We start from the raw sequence: 17,819 nt of genomic DNA on the forward strand, positions 1-17,819 counted from the left end.
AAACTTTCTTTAAATGCATATATATGCATTTGGGAGGAATACTTTTAGTGCTGTTATGAATATTGCTATTGGTGTTGTGCAATGGGGGCAACTCTGTGACAGGCATCACTTTCTTTAATCCTAACAGTGATCCTAAGAAGAGATATGATCATCCTTTACAACTGGGGAACTGAATCTCACGTAGGTTATTAAAGTGTTCAAGTGGAAATGGACAGTTAAAAAGCACCCAACCAGTAAATAGGGCCAGTGGAAATTGGACTCAGACAGGCTGATGAGATTTTGAAGGTGGGAAGGGCCTGTGGTGAGGGGTGAGCCAGTGGGGGCTCCCTTGTTCAGGGCAGTGGCCGAGGGAGACATTTGGGAGACAGAGGAGGTTGCTGAGCATCTCAACGAAGAACCAAAAGACAGGGAAAAGTACAGAAGAGGAAGGTGCTAGGAGACAAGATTCTCACTAAAAATTATCTTTACTCCCCTTTTTATAATTTTGAAAATAACACATGCACATTGAAGAATAATCAGACATTACAGAAAAAATTAAGGAACCGAAGAAAAATATACTATAGACCCTTTTCCACAATTATTTTCATTACTGCATATTACCTTCTAATTTTTCTCTAATGTTCCCATTTTCCTCAGGCTGCAGTCTGCTTAATATTAAATCATAAACATTTTCCCATGTTGTTACATAGTCTTTTATTTTTAATTTTACTTTTTAAAATAAATTTATTTATTTATTTTGGCTGCATTGGGTCTTCATTGCTGTGCGTGGGCTTTCTCTAGTTGCAGTGAGCGAGGGCTACTCTTCATTGCAGTGCGTGGGATTCTCATTGCAGAGGCTTCTCCTGTTGCGGAGAACGGGCTCCAGGCACATGGGCTCAGTAGCTGTTGCTCACGGGCTCTAGAGCGCAGACTCAGTAGTTGTGGCGCACGGGCTTAGTTGCTCCACGGCATGTGGTATCCTCCCAGACCCGGGTTTGAACTCATGTCCCCTGCATTGGCAGGCAGATTCTTAACCACTGCGCCACCAGGGAAGTCCCACATAGTCTTTATTATCATTTTGCACAGTAACTTACTAGTTCATCATTATATGTATGAAAAAACATTTGTCCATAGTTGGATATTGGGAGCTATGCAGTTTTATGGGTAACTTAAGATAGACTTTTCATAGGTGGTATTTCAGTTCATTATATCTGGAGGAATCTGGTTTCTAGGAACCCTCTTGGGTTCAGTGGACCTATAGATTTATTAAAAATGAGAGTTACCCAGTATCTATTCCACCAGCCATTTGTAGAAGATAAATATTAGAAAGTTGGTAACATGGAATTAGTATTCTAAAAAATAGAAAAAGTTTAAAAAGGAATAAAGGAATGGAAAGTGCTCTTTGGGTGTCAAGGAGAGTCAACAAGGAATTTAAGACATCAATAGAGAGATTAGTGACTATAATAATGTATTTCTGTGTTCTGAATAAGAAGACATTCGGCATAGTCTGTGCGAAATGAAGCCAAAATTCCAAGTAGAAATGGAATAACTTTAAGAAAACTTTTCTTGGCACTGGAAGCTCACACATGTACTTTTATATGCTACAAAGTTGAAAAAAAAAAAAAAGAAAATTCTGAAGTCCTGAGGCCATAGCTATAAAAAAAATTAAGGTTTTAAAGTAGATTTGTGAGAGTAAGAAAATATGTGTTACAGTACGCTGCTGTTCTATACAGTGCTTTTGCATGTTGGCAAATGTTCTGCTTCTGCTACTGTGAACAATTATTTTTGCTGGCAGAAATAGTTCAAATAAAAGTAGAAGCAAGCCACCATTTCTTAACATAGTAAAGCTGAAAATTTCAAACATTTTATGAACATTTTTTACACATTTATTTCATTGCTATTCAAGGGAAGTAGTAGGCATTCCATGAAAGTTTGTGTTGATGACAAAAGTAAATTGCTAGTGTAAACGTTATTTGGAGGCTAAGTAGGATAAATAGGAGATGATGTAGAAAGAACCAAGTGTATCTATTTTAAAACATTATTATTATTAGCTTCAGCCTTCTCTGACTCCGACAAAACTAGGTGAGTCTGGAAAAGACAGGGCAAGTAGACTACCAAATATTCATTCATTTGTTCTTTGTGTTTAACAGAAACCAAATTTTGCTCAGTGTGTCCTTGGGTCCAGATAAAATACTTTCCCAGACTTGCTTGCAGTTAGGGGTGACTACATGACATTTTCAGCTGATGAAATAATTAACAGAACCTGCTAGGTTCTGTCCCTTTGCTCTTTCTTCCTTCTCATTCTTGCCTGGAAAGCAGGTAGTGAGGGTGAAGGTAATGGCCAACCTGAGACCATCTCACAGCAAGGATGAGGAATTAAGCTACATAATGAGAATGGGGAAGTGAAAAAGAAGTAGGATCCTGGGGCACAGATGACACCATGGAACCACTAGACCATTCTTCTCTGTACTTCGTTTTATGTGAGGCAAATTATGTGAGGCTGTTTGGTTAAACCACTGTCATCAGATTTCTGTTAAATCCAGTGCACACAAATCCTAAATGATGCAAAGCCCTTGATATAGTCTCTTTTTGTAACCTATATTTTTATTTATAAAGTATCCATTATGATAATGATGTGTTTAAGGATTTTTGTTCTCAAACCCTCTGAGCTATTACATTAATGAGTTAACATTTGTAAAGTATTTCCTCTTGCTCATCACTGTATTTAATGCCAAAGTGTCTGACACATTGTGTGCACTTAATAAATATATATTTACAGGCAATTTGGAAAGTTGTTTTGGCAAATTGTGTGTATATATACACACACACATTCGCACACATATCTTTACATAAATGTATATATGAGCAAACATTGTATATAGTTATAATTATAAATTATGTGTTTAAAAATACTTGTAGGGCTTTAAAATACTCAGATATTAAAGAATTACTCTATGAGAATAATTGCCACTATATATTTACTTTCCAATTAGGATTTGTATATGGCTGTGATAATGGACATTTTTGTGCTGCAGTGAACTCTAAGGTTTTAGACAAACATAAGAGAGCTGATTGGCTGAAAGGGAAATAAGGAAACAGTGACTTTGGATTCCCTCCAGCAACATTTGTCAGACGGCCTGAATAAGCATTCTGCATAAATCAGACAAAACAAAACACACAGGATTTTAAACTCAGGTACTTTTGGAAATACAGAGTGTTATACCATTCTTTTCCTGGTGGTTCAAGGTCCATTAAAGTTGCCTACAGTAGAGAAATCTGTTCAACTTTGTTTAATCCAGCATTTCCCAATCTTTTTTGTGATTATGAAACCCTTCTTCCAAGTTACGTCAATTAATACCCATTGGAAATATGTGACAGATACTCTGGAAAACCCTATAATACAGGACAAGAAACATGTAAAATTACTACTATTATTTAGTATTGACCTAGAAAGTCTAATGCAGTTAAATAATAATCAGAAATAAGACATATGATTTTTGGAAAAGGGGAAAAAATTAAGATTTTTTACAGAAGACAGAAATTCCTATTTTACCATGAGAGTGGGATATTTACTTTGTTCCCTACTTTATCTCTGATGGCCAGAGTACCTGTGTAACACATAGATGCTCAATAATACTTGTTGGTGGAAGGAAGGCTTAATGAAGAGAGGAAATTTCATGAGAAACCAGTATGCCAGAGAAACACCCTGGGAAAGCTGTCCAAGAGCCATGGCTTTATGAGCTTTCTGGAGATTTGAATATGCCTCACATACTGCTTTTTCTCCAAATTTTCATTGTTTGGAATTTTGAGATTTATAAAAATCCAGTGATAGAAAATATGTGGACTTGATAGCTATCAATCAGATTCCTTCTCAACATAGTACTCCAGGAAAAACAAAACAAAACAAAACATAGTACTCCAGGTAACTACTACCAATTGATTGGAATAGACAAGAGACCTTGTTGCCATCTATAATGTAAGACTTAATATTCTTTTTTCCTGGTCAAATAACTTCAGTTATTTTATAATCAGCAGACTCACCTCCCTAGCATTGGCTGAAGACAGGTGATTTTTTCCCCCTCAAATACTATTGTGGTAGTTTTTAAATAATCACAAATTCTTTGACATTTCTCTCTTTAATGGAGGGAAACTAATTCCCCTTCCATTGAGTGTAGACTGGAGTGGACTTAGTGAATCTCTTCTAATAAAAAGGATATAATGGGAGGGACAGTGTGCAACTTTGAAGACTAGCTATAAAACGCACTGTGACTTACTGCTAATTCTCTTTCTCTCTCTCTCTGTTTCTGTCTCTCTCTCAGATGATTCACTGTGGGAAACTTAGCTGCCACATGGCAAGAAACCAAGGCCTCCTGCAGATAGACATGTGCATGAGCCATCCAGCAGGGCTTCTCCAGCCCCAGTCAGGCCTTCAGGTGAGACTGCAGTATCTGCCAACGTCGTAACTACAACCTAATGAGGGGCTCTGAGCCGGAGCCACCCAGGTAAGCCGCTTCTGAATTCCTGACCCTGAATAGAAACCGAATAATACATGTTTACTGGTTAAACCACTACGTTTCAGAGTAATGTTTAATGTATAAAAGGATAACAATACAATTATATTAAAGTTTTTTAAAGAAATAAAACTCATTTACTGCCTCTTTTAAAACGCACTCTCCTGTATTCCCAATTTCACCACGTTGGTGTTGCCGACTTAGCTACTTATCCAGCAATACCTGCTTTTTTCTTTCTTCCAAAGCAGGGTCAGAAAACCCTTTTTATAGAGGGCCAGATAGTAAATAGTTTAGGCCTTGTAGGCCATGTGGTCTCTGTCGCAATTACTCAACTCTGCCCTTGTAGCATGAAAGCAGCTGTAGACAATATTTAAATGAATGAGTGTGGCTATGTTCTAATAAAAGTTTATTTATGGACATTGAAATTTGAATTTCACATAATTTTCACATCACGAAATGTTATTTTTCTTTTGGCTTTTTTCACCCACTCAAAAATGTAAAAGCCATTCTTAACTTGTAGGTCACTTAAAACCAGGCAGTGGGCCAGACTTGGCCCATGGTGTAGTTTGCCAATTCCTGTACTAAAGTAATAGAATTCTTGATATTTAGCTGGCACATGGATGCCCAAAATAAAGATAACATTTTTTTCAGACAGTAGCCATGTAACCATGCTATGGTTAATGGGAATTCGGTATAACTGATATGTAAAAATTTTGAGTCATACTCTTAAAGGGAAGTGGTGGATTCTCCCCTTTTACTCCCCCCCTTTTCACTTCCCACTGGCTAGAACGAAGATCACCTTGGACCGTGTGGATGGCAGAAATGTCCTTGGTATGGTATAACAAATAGAAAGAGCCAGAATTCCTGCCTCTGGGCCATGTGCAGTCATACTGTTATGAGAATGACAAGTAAGACTACAATTGTTTTGTACAGGGACCTCTGTTTTTAATTCCTTTTCACACTTTGCCAAATCTATATTCTAACTAATTCAGCTGGTTAGACTTTGGCTAACATCTCTAAATATAATGACAGGTTAATGTGTAGTACTTTCAAGAAGCACTGCAGACAGTGATTAACAGCTATGTGTGGAGTTAAAAAATTCATTCTTGGTTCCTTATCAAGTCAGGATAGTCTGGATATAGGACAGCTTTGACGTTTTTAAAACCAGAATTTCTAAATAATTGCAGGTGTTTGCCTTTTCTTCTGATTGTTGATTTCCTGCAGTTTGGAAGTGAACAAATGTGTCTTTGTATCCCTTTTCTCCTCCGTCTATCACACTTATGGCCAAGGCAGGAACATTATTAATTGGGAGAAACATAAACAATTTACTCCTTATAATCTCTGAGGAATAATTAATTCACATTGTCTTTTGTGGAGCTTATTTATATAAATGAGTGGGTTTAAAAATTCACCCTCCTGCCACCCCCGTGGCCCCATGGATTTTCTCAGTTATATGATAGCTGAAAGAAATTGTAGGTATAAGAGACATACTCATCTTGTGAGCATATTTTATTTTCCCCAGCAGAACTTGGGGGGTCCCAGGCTGTGAACAACAGTGGAAAAATGATCCCACAGTCTCAAAGCCTGGAAACCACTCTGAGACTCATCAGCCACCACTTGGCAGCACCAAAGGATCAGGCATTGTCCAAACACAATTGTTGTGAGCTCTTGTGCTGACGTACAGTATTTCCCATTCATCTCTTTCCCCCTTTTCTCTCCTTTTTTTTCTCTCCCCGCCAGAAACCAAACTAGCTTGGACTAGTCTTCCAAGTCCTGGCTGCTGGTGTCCCCGAGAGATTTCAGGGAAAAGCAGTCTTGGCCGAGGGTTAGAGCCAGAGGCCAGCCGGGGAAGGGAACAATGTCTGGGTTTTGAGAACAGCTGGAGCTTCAGAGGGAGAAAAGCAGCTTGGCGAATGAGGAAAGAATGTGCTTGTCACTTCAAGAGGCAAGAAACTTCGATTTCCCTCCTGCCTCTGCCAACAAGTGTTTATTGGAAAGGACAGAGTGGTGGTGATGGCAGGTGACTTTGGTTTGGATTTTATGGATTTTTTTGTGTTTATTTTACCTTTTCAAAGAAAAGATAAATGTACAAATCCCACAGTTAACTCTTCTGAATTCTGCTTGTGTTTTTATTGGAGAAGTGAGTGTTGTTCCTCAGAGTTATTTTTAAGAATGCCACCCCTGGCCCATTTTGAAACTCTGCTTGCTTTCCTTGCATGTAAGCTAATATATGTGATAGGGATTTTGGAGAAAAGTAGCAGAGTGTATTTAAATGGAAAGTGAAGGCCCAAGGGAGAAAAGATCCTGTTCTGAGAACATGAGAGAATTTACAGTTGGAGGAATCAGATGGGCCCATTTAGACAAAATAGGAAAGTTTTAGCTGAAACCAAAGGTGAGCTTATGAAAAGTTTGACATAGTTGGGGGGAAAAGTTTTTAAGATGTCATACTCTTTGATCATGTTTTGATTTCTCTCTGATTTTCTTGGATTCTTACGGAAATGGATAGAACAACAGAGACTATTTTCCCATTCTGAATTCCATTCGTTAGACTTGGAAAGTGTGACCTGATTTTAAGTATCCCTTTTAAAATGAACAAAAAGACAATCCAATATTAATATTTGAAAAATAATGTTACCATTTTAAAATCTCTTTCCTCCCTTTCTGAACTCTCAACATTTCTGCCTACTTTCAGAATTCTCCCTTTAATTGTACTTAACTGCTGTTTTTTAAATTGGCAGTGGGAATGTTATTTAGTTGGATCTTGGGACATAAATACATCTAAAAGTTAAAATGGGGAATAAGTGGGAGTATTGGGAAGGGAAAAAATATTTCTTGAGTTCTACCTGTGTGACAGACCCCTTTACTAGGTCCTTTCCTTGTCTGAATCTGTAAAGTAAGAATTATTACGACCATTTTAAAGAAGGGAGACTGAGGCTCAGTGAGGGTCTTTATAACTTGTCTAACATTACCTGATTACTTTACCATTAATGGTAAAGTCAAGTTATCTGGATTTAAGCTTAGTTTTGATTCCAAAGTCCATATTCTTTCCACTGCTCCGATTTTGTCCACATAATAATATCTGGGTTGATTATGTTTAAATTGATTAATCATTAAAAATTTATTGATCAGAAGTAACCTGAATATATTATTTAGGATTCCCCTTTTGCTAGTGTGTTGTGATTCTAGGTAATGAGACTTTATTACAAGGATTCAAGGGACTACAGAGTCTTCAACTATATAGTTACTTTGCATCTCCAAATTTCCAAGACTGGAATTAGTACTCTCAAGAAAAAAATAATTTGATGTGGTCTCTTGTCATTACCCACGATGAAGTTCCTGGCCTGGCAAGGTTCACCAAACCACTTCAGACGTGGTGGCTTCCTCCACATCCAAACTGTGTGATAACTTAATCTTTAACTTGGGCACTCTTTCCTGAGGCCAGAGTAGAAGTTTCACAAGGCATATCTGGTGTAAATCATTGCAGATTTTTTGTAGGAAGTGTCTCTTAGGGCTGCTGTTCTTAGAAGGAGATTATGAGCAAAGCAGGAACTTGGAATTTTGTACTCTTTCCCAGCAGGTGAAGAAACAAACTGGATGTAAAGAAGTCATGAAAAGAAGCCAGTGAGGGCTCCCCTGGTGGCGCAGTGGTTAAGAATCCACCTGCCACTGCAGGGAACACAGGTTCAAGCCCTGGTCCGGGAAGATCCCACATGCTGCAGAGCAACTAAGCCTGTGCACCACAACTACTGAGCCTGCCCTCTAGGGCCTGCGAGCCACAACTACTGAGCCCTTGTGCCACAACTACTGAAGCCCATGGGCCTAGAGCCCGTGCTTTGCAACAAGAGAAGCCACCGCAATGAGAAGCCTGCGCACGCAACAAGGAATATCCCCTGCTCACTGCAACTAGAGAAAGCCCGTGCACAGCAACGGAGACCCAACGCAGCCAAAATATAAATAAATAAATAAAAAACAAAGAGCCTCTCCAATGGGTTGACATAATTTTTTTTTTTGAGTATCTGCTTTGTGCGAATCATGGTGAGAATATTAAGAATCATTTTAGAAACTGGAAAAATTCTTAACCCAGAGAGATCATTACTTTGCTTTGCTGTGTTTCCACGTACAGTAAATTCAACACAAACATGGCTTAGGGAGTATCTTAACCACTCTGGAAATGTAGAAGTATTTCTTATAATCCGGAATATTTAATTAATCAGAACTTCGATTCCCCAAGCATTCTGAGTAATCAGTATTTTCCTTTGTGAGTTTCAGATGAAGAATCATTTGCATGATGACATATCTGGGTTGTTCAATACACTTTCTTCTGAATCTTTCTTTAGCTTGATGTGAGGTATACTTGGGAAATGTGCTTTAAATAGTAACAGCAGTGATGGTAGTGAATTCCAAGTGGGGATTTCATGCTCTAATTTCCGTGAATTGAGGGGTAATATTTTTATGTTATTGTTTTCTATAATAAAACCTAAACCCAGCTGCACATGTCTGGCAATTTAAAAGTTTCAATAAACTAATGCTTGGTAATAATACTGACCTATTTCTCCTAAGGATTAAATAAGTGGAGGTTTTATTTTACAACTACTTTTTAAAATAATGTGTTATCATGTAGAACCAATGCTACGGGTATAATAGAACTTTGCTGTTAAGTCAATTGAATAAAACATGTACAGAGTTTTTTCTCTTGGCCAACACTCTACTTTATAGGGCAAAGCAGATCAGAACAGTTGACCAGGGTGTTATATCTGCATAGGCCCCACATTGCTCTTGTCTTTTTTGTAAAATTGAATATATCTTAATAGACATACTTTTATGTGTCTAAAATTGAAGAACCTATTTATAGATATTGCAGTGTAATATTTTAGTGATTCACTAATTATTAAATAAAAATATTTATTTAGGGGTAATTTTTAATTTCCTAGTTTTTTTTTAAATTAATTTATTTTATTTTTGGCTGCATTGGGTCTTCGTTGCTGCAAGCCACCTTTCTCTAGTTGCGGTGAGCGAGGGCTACTCTTATTGCAGTGCATGGGCTTCTCATTGTGGTGGCTTCTCTTGTCGCGGAGCATAGGCTCTAGAGCGCAGGCACAGTAGTTGTGGAGCATGGGCTTAGCTGCTCTGTGGCATGTGGGATCCTCCCGGACCAGGGCTCTAACCAGTGTCCCCTGCATTGGCAGGCACATTCTTAACCACTGTGCCACCAGGGAAGTGGCACAGGGTATATCATTCTCAATATTTTGAAAGCTCAGGTATTTACAATTTAAAAACAACTGGATAGAAAACATTATCTGGGCATATCAACTATCAACATGCCAAGTCTGGGCTTTTCTAGGACTTACTCTGGGCTACCACTGAACATGGTCTGGCCTCACCTTTTGGCCTGGGTGCTCAGTTTTTTTAGTGCTTGAATTACAAGGCATCAGGGAGACTAAACAGAGCTTAGCACACCTACCTTTATGTATAGTAATCTGGCTTTATGTAAAGCTTTAGCAGTTTAGTAGAGAGGTTAATCACCTAGGTTGCTGGAGACAGACTGCTTGATGAAACCCTGGCTTTGGTTTTTACTAGGCTTTAACATTGGTCAAGTTTTCTGACCTCTGTCAGTCTCAGTGTCATCATCTGAAAAATTAGGAAAATAACAGTACCTCATCTGTATGAAGTGTGAATGAAATGATGCTTGTCAAGCCCTGAGCACAACTCCTGGCAATACTAAATACTTAATAAATGTTAGATGTTATGGTTGTTGTTGATGATGCTGTTACTGTTGTGGTTCTTCATCTTTTTATTACTACCATGAGTATTTTTATCATATCAACCAGAAAATTAATATAATGTAAATTTATAATGAATCATGGGATAGTGCCTGGAATGCTTGTGTAACCTCTCTTTATTTATTGGTTTAAAGATAATTTAGATATAGAACCAATAGTTAGAAAGCTGCCTGGTTAATGAGGACAAAATTTCAGTTTATAGACAAATTAAAGCATCAATTATTTATTTATTTATCTATTTATTTATTTTGCTTTTAGCTGGTATGAACCCATCTTACTATAGTAATCTCTGCTTACTTCTGCTGATAGAATGCTAAGTAAATTTATCTTTGATTCATTCTTTTTACTGAGGTGAAATTCACATAACATAAAAGTAACCATTTTAAAGTGTACAATTCATTGGCATTTACTACATTCACAGCCTTGTGCAAACACTCCCTGTATGTAGTTACAAAACATTTCATCACCCCAAACAAAACCTCATGCCCATAAATCAGTCACTCCTCATTTCCTGCTCCCCCTAGCCCCTGGCAGCCACCAATTTGCTTTCTGTCTTTATGGATTTACCTATTTTGGATACTTCATATAAATGGAATCATACAGTATGTGACCTTTTATGTCTGGCTTCTTTCACTTAGCTTAATATTTTCAAGATCCATCCACATTGTAGCATGGGTCAGTACTTCATTCCTTTTTTATGGCTGAGTAATATTCCATTGTATGTATATGCCATATTCTGTTTATCCACTCATCTGCTGATGGTCTTTGATTAATTTTTAAAATGGAAAATTACTTAATAAATACAGCCCAATAAAAAATACTTTCAACATGGGATTCAAAAGGGAAAATATTAAGATTATGAGATATAAACTCTATATAGCAACCACTGGATCTCCAATGACTAGTATATTTTATGGCACATAGTAGATACTCAACAGATATTTATTGCATGAGTGAATGAATAAACCACTGTAATATGTTAAAAACTGACTTAAATATAGAATAAATGCTCTCTATTGCACAAACCCAAGTAAAAGGCAGAGGTCAAGGGAGCTCAGTAGCATCCACCCAGGTCAATCATAAGGGCACAAAGCAGAACGGAGAAGGGTGGATCTGGAGGGGCGAACTGAGAAAGCCAACATATGCACCAAGAGTCACTCAAGTCCTAAGTGGGCAAGTGGCTGCATCTCTTATTCAGGGCTGTGTAAGCATGAGTGTGCTTCCCCTCATTAAACCTCTTATATTCTGGCTATTAATGTAAGGAGTTAAAAATAGCATATAAAAACTAGTGATTTTGATTAATATACAGTTACATATTTGGAAACTGGGGAAATTTAAGACCCACAGAGTGACAGTAATGTGAAACTTTAGAAAAATTGAAACTTACCACACAATGTACATCATATGCCCTAGATATGATTGCAAAGAAGCAAGATGAAATTAATAGAAATTTTGCCAGTTTAAGGACTCTGGGAAAAGATCTTGAGCTGAAAGAACTCACTACACTTTTGTAAACATAAATCAACTTTAAGACAATTTTCCTTGAATGGTTAAAGAATGAATGTCCTTGTTAACCTATTTTATGGGCATAATCAGAATACTTTCACCACCCAAAGCACTGTTTGGTTAATTCTGCAGATTGTAATGAATTTGCTCTGCTTTAGAATTGCCTTATGTCCCATATGCTATAATTTTTTACGCTGGGAGTAATTTCATGATGCTTTTATTTAGCTAGCTTAAGATTTAAACATAAATGCTTATAAATAATTTTTTAACAATAGTTTTGTGATTTATGGACTTGCCAGGAAATAGATGTAGTCTATATACAGAGCAGTTTGACATATTTTATTGAGAGAGAGAAAATGAAGAGGTTGGGAGAAAGAAACATACATGAGTAAAAAACATGTAAATCATATATGGGAAATGGCTAAACAAATGGATGTAATTTAACTTAAATAAGGGGTGTTTGAAGACCAATTAATATGGAATTAGTATGCTGACTAGATTTTTCTCTTTACTAAAGGGCACAGGATAATGAACTTAAAGAATATAAGTTAAGGATATGATTACTGGATTCGAATAGACTTGGGTAAGAGTCCCATCTCCAAACACTTGCTAGCAGATTATAACTTTGGCAGATTCCTTAATCATCTGACCTTCAGTTTTCCCATATGAAAAATACAGATAATAACAATAATTACCTTATCACGTTGTGGGGAGGATTAAATGGGCTCAAATCTGCTCCCTGATGCACAGCAAACATCCAATAAATGTAAGCTACTTTTATTGTTCAAAGTCAAGGACAAGTTAAATATTAGAGAGGATCATCAAAGGAGTAAATCCTTCCCTTGAGAGCAGTTGAGGATATGAGAGGGTCATCTCTGTCTGCAAGCAACATTCTTCTCCGGGTGATCCATTTATGTATTTTTCTAGTCCACAATCCTAGAAGTAAACTATAAATAAGGAGCAACTGTTGTAAAAATACTTTTTATACTCTTTCAGTGTTGGTTTGCTATCTCTGGGAAGGAAAATTTTGCTACTGAAATTTCATGTTTGTCACTCTGAAAGTGGATTGGAATCAGCCTGGCTGCTGATGGGACTATACCGAAGTTTCCAGTTGGGCGTCAGTGTCTGAGGCATATGCTGCTCTTCATGCCCTGCTCTTATCTTTCGGGCAAGCCTCACTATTTCAGTGAGACCAGCCATATCTGCCAGTATTTTCTCCAAAGCCAAGGATGTCTACTTTGCCTGGGCATGTGGCAAGTGGAAGGGCCAGGGGATTGACACTCCAGGAGTAGCCCTCACCAATGACTTTTGGAGTTGGTGGATGAGTTCTTGAACTTCTTTACTCCTTGGGTGAGAAAATATTCATTTACACTCTTTCCCCATGGGAACCATCCCAGTCACTCACATGGGACTGGCTTGATAATTCACCTTTATTGGCTGCCTTATCTTCCTTGACTCCTTTCCCCTACTCTCCCTCCAGTGTTTGGGGTCACCTCTCAAGTAAATTGCTTGCATTAAAAATCCTTGTTTCAGGGCCTCCCTGGTGGCGCAGTGGTTGAGAGTCCGCCTGCCGATGCAGGGGATACGGGTTCGTGCCCCAGTCTGGGAGGATCCCATATGCCGCGGAGCGGCTGGGCCCGTGAGCCATGGCTGCTGAGCCTGCGCATCCGGAGCCTGTGCTCCGTAACGGGAGAGGCCACAACAGTGAGAGGCCCGCGTACCACAAAAAAAAAAAAAAAAAAAAAAAAAAAAAAAAAAAATCCTTGTTTCAGAGTCTGCTTTGGGGGGAGCCAAACTGAGGCAGTGTGTCAGTGACTTTCTTTTGTAATTTATATATTTTCCAGCTTAATTGACAAATAATTGACACACAATTGTGTAAGTTTAAGGTGAAAAATGTATTGATTTGATACACATATATATTGCATCTTTCATGTTTTCATCACAATACAGATTATAAGAGATTTGATGCAAATGGGAAAGGATGGGATTTATGGGGGAACTGGAAAGAAGAATGTCCATTCATTTTAATTACAAACATGTTATTTAATACAGGCATACCTTGGAGATATGGCAGGTTTTGTTCCAGACCACCGCAATAAAGTGAATACAACAGTAAAGCAAGTCACACGAATTTTTTGTATTCCTAGTACATATAAAAGTTATGTTACATTGTAATGTAGTGTATTAAGTGTGCAACAGCATTATGTCTAAAACAATAATATACATACCTTAATTAGAAAATACTTTATTGCTAAAAAATGCCAACCATCATCTGAGCCCTCAGTGAGTCCTAATCTTTTTGCTGGTGGAGGGTCTTGCCTTGATGCTGATGGCTGCTCACTGATGAGGGTGGTGGCTGCTGAAGCTTGGGGTGGCCGTGACAGCTTCATAAACTAAGACACCAGTGAAGTTTGCTGCACTGATTGACACTTCCTTCCACAGACAATTTCTCTGCAGCATGTAATGCTGTTTGACAGCATTTTACCCATAGTAGAACTTCTTTCAAAATTAGAGTCGATCCTTTCAAACCCTGCTGCTGCTTTATCAACTAAGTTTATGTAATACTGTAAATCCTTTGTTAGCATGTCAATAATTTTCACAGCATCTTCACCAGGAGTAGATTTTAGCTCAAGCAACCACTTTCTTTGCTCATCCTCATTCATTAAAATTTTATCATGAGATTGCAGCAATTTAGCCACATCTTCAGGCTCCACTTCTAATTCTAGTTCTCTTGCTATTTCTACCACGTCTGCAGTTACTTCCTCCACTGAAGTCTTGAACCCCTTAAAGTCATCAATGAGTGTTGGAATCAACTTCTAAACTCTTGTTAATGTTGGTATATTGACCTCTTCCCAGGAATCACAAAAGTTCTTAATGGCATCCAGAATGATGAATCCTTAACAGAAGGTTTTCAGTTGACTTTGTCTAGATCCATCAGAGGAATTACTATGGCAGCTATAGCCTTATGAAATTTATTACTTAAATAATAAGACTTGAAGTTGAAATTACTTGTTGATCCATGGGATGCAGAGTGGATTTTTATTTGTTAATAGATATGGAAGCGACATTAATCTATTGTAACACCTCCATCAGAGCTGTTGGGTGATCAGGTGCATTGTCATTGAGCAGTAGTATTTCGAAAGGAATTTTTTCTGAGCAGTAGATCTCAACAGTGGGCTTAAAATATTCAGCAAATCATGTTGTCAGCAGATGTGCTGTCATCCAGGCTTTGTTACTGCATTTATAGAGTACAGGCAGAGTAGATTTAGCATAAATCTTTTTTTTTAGAATAATTCTTAAGGGCAGTAAAGTTTTCAGAATGGTAAATGAACATGGGCTTCTACTTAAAGTCACCAGCTGCATTAACCCCTAATAAGTGAGTCAGCCTCTCCTTTGAAGCCAGGCATTGACTTCTCCTCTTTAGCTATGAAAGTCCTAGATGGCATCTTATTCCAATAGAAGGCTGTTTTATCTACATTGAAAATCTGTTGTTTAGTGTAGCCACCTTCATTAATGATCTTAGCTAGATCTCCTTGATAACTTGCTGCAGCTTCTACATCAGCACCTGCTGTTTCACTTTGCACTTTTATCTTATGGAGACAGCTTCTTCCCTTAAACCTCATGAACCAACCTCTGCTAGCTTCAAACCTTTCCTCTGCAGCTTCCTCACCTCTCTCAGCCTTCACAGAATTGAAGAGAGTTAGGGCTTTGCTCTGGATCAAGCTTTGGCTTAAAGAAATGTTCATGGCACCCCAAAACAATTACAATAGTAACATCAAAGTCACTGATCACAGATGATCATAACAAATATAATAATAATGAAAAAGTTTGAAATATTTCGAGAATTACCAAAATGTGATACAGAGACACAAAGTGAGCAAACGCTGTTTAAAAAAAAAAAGGCACTGATAGACTTGCTTGATGCATAGTTGCCACAAACATTCAATTTGTTAAAACACGACATCTGTGAAACAATAAAGCGAAGGGCAATAAAATGAGGCATACCTTTACTAGGTGCCAGACACTGGGCTAAACACTGGTGGCATAAGACATGGGTCCTGCCCTGGAGAGACTCACATTCTTTTAGGAAACACAGACATAGCAATTCTTCATTAAAATCCAAGGGGACCCATGACTTATTTAAGCAAACTGAGTGCAAAGTGCTTATGGGAGTGCAGATGGGAAAGAAGCCCAGAGGCTGGTGGAGGTGTACTTCAAATTCTGTGATATTTCTACTAAAGGATGAGTAGGACTTTGATGGAATAAGGTTGAGAAGAGCCTTCTAAGCAGGGAAAACATCTTTCATAGAGCTTGAAGATGCATGGAGTGTTTGGCTGGACAGTTGGAGAAAAGTTTATTGTGGGGTAGAAAAGTGGCAGGGGATAAGGCTGAGAGAGTGGAAGAGCCTGAACATGTAAGTTGTAGAACAGATGGTAGCATGGGGAAGGACTTGATGCATCAGAAAAAGCAAGTGCCATCATGCCTTGTTCGAACACTTCCTTTTCTGTATGTCTCCAGGGCAAGGAGAAAAGGGAGAGGAGAAGAAACTCACTAGAGAGGCTGTGTGTTTTCAGCTACCATTCATGAATGATGATCATTTGCCAGGCCTTTCCCAAACCTTATCCCATTTTATCCTCTTGATAAGCCTTTGAGATAAGACTATTAAGACCTTTCACTGGTGAGGACATTGAGGATCAGAAGAGGTCTAGAGAATTTTAAAGTTCAGAGTTCATGATTGCCTGATTCCAAAGCCATTAACCACTGCATTATACTACTTCTCTTTTCGAAGAAGCAAATGTAGGGTGGACAGAAGTTGCTGTGATTGTTATTGTCTGGACTGGTGCAACAGCTAGGTGGAGGCCACTGAAAGGAGAGCCCCAGTTGCTGACTTCTGCTTATCTGGGGCAACAAAGAAACCAGAAGGAGTAGCCATCATGTTGAAAGTCATTTGTTTTTATTATTTACTTTGGTGGAGTCTCCAAGAAGTATTTTGGATTTGGAGTATTTGTTTGTTCAATAAATTCATTCTTAACAATTGCTAAAATCATCCAACAGAGGAAGAAAGAATAAAAAATTAACTTAAGTCACAGGAAGGGCAATGCCAGTGCTATAGAGCAAGTGAGTTTTGGCCTATGGTTAATCATTTCCTCTAAGAGCCCTCGTACAGTACCACCGTTAATTCTACAGCACTTCAAAGTTTATCTTTTCTTTTGTAAAAGTCTTAAATAAACAAAATCATAGCTTTTCTGCTATGTTCCCAGCACTTTTGAACTATTTGATTTCTTTTGAAGTTTAATGGTTGTCTTCAGAATCTAGTTACTTGAATGAAAATGTTTGCCATTAAGTTGTCAGTTAACAATAGCTCAGGAGAAAGTTGACCTAATTGGCATGACTTAAGTTTTTTTCTATTAACACCATTCTTAAATCCAGATAGACAAAAAGATAAAATGGACCATATCTTTTCATAAATAATGAAAAAACAGACATTTAAATGCTTTTGAAAATGCTAAGCACCACGCATTCTCATGCTACACTATAGTAGAACAGGGAAGGAGTACAGAGACAATCTAGGAAATGGGATGCTCCCTTTTAAGCAAGTGATCAAAGCATTAATGAAAAAGCTCTGCAAATTCCACAATAATTGATTCTTAATCTTCTTCTAGACTAGTAAATAGTCTTATAACAAAAATCTACTATAGTCAGTGCAACTTAAATTTTTTTTAACATTAAAAAAATTTTTTTTAAACATTTCATTTCTATAATGTATTTTAAAATACCCACATCATCAGGGACCCTAAAATCTACACTCCAGAGTTATAAGAACATCATGGAATGTGGGGACTGGACGTTTTGAGCAGTAATTGTTTCAGGTAGCAATCTTATAGTCAGCTTTAAGTCATTTCCCCATCAGCCACTTGAAACCCTTTATAACTAGGACAGTGTTCACTCTATATCACAGACTCCCAGTGGTCTTTGAGAAACAACCTGGAAGTTAAGTTGCTGCTTGTGATGATGGCTGATTCCTCTTTAGGCTGAAGAGGAA

Source organism: Hyperoodon ampullatus, assembly GCF_949752795.1.
Source record: "Hyperoodon ampullatus genome assembly, chromosome: 1".
In the NCBI taxonomy this organism is placed as follows: Eukaryota; Metazoa; Chordata; class Mammalia; order Artiodactyla; family Ziphiidae; genus Hyperoodon; species Hyperoodon ampullatus.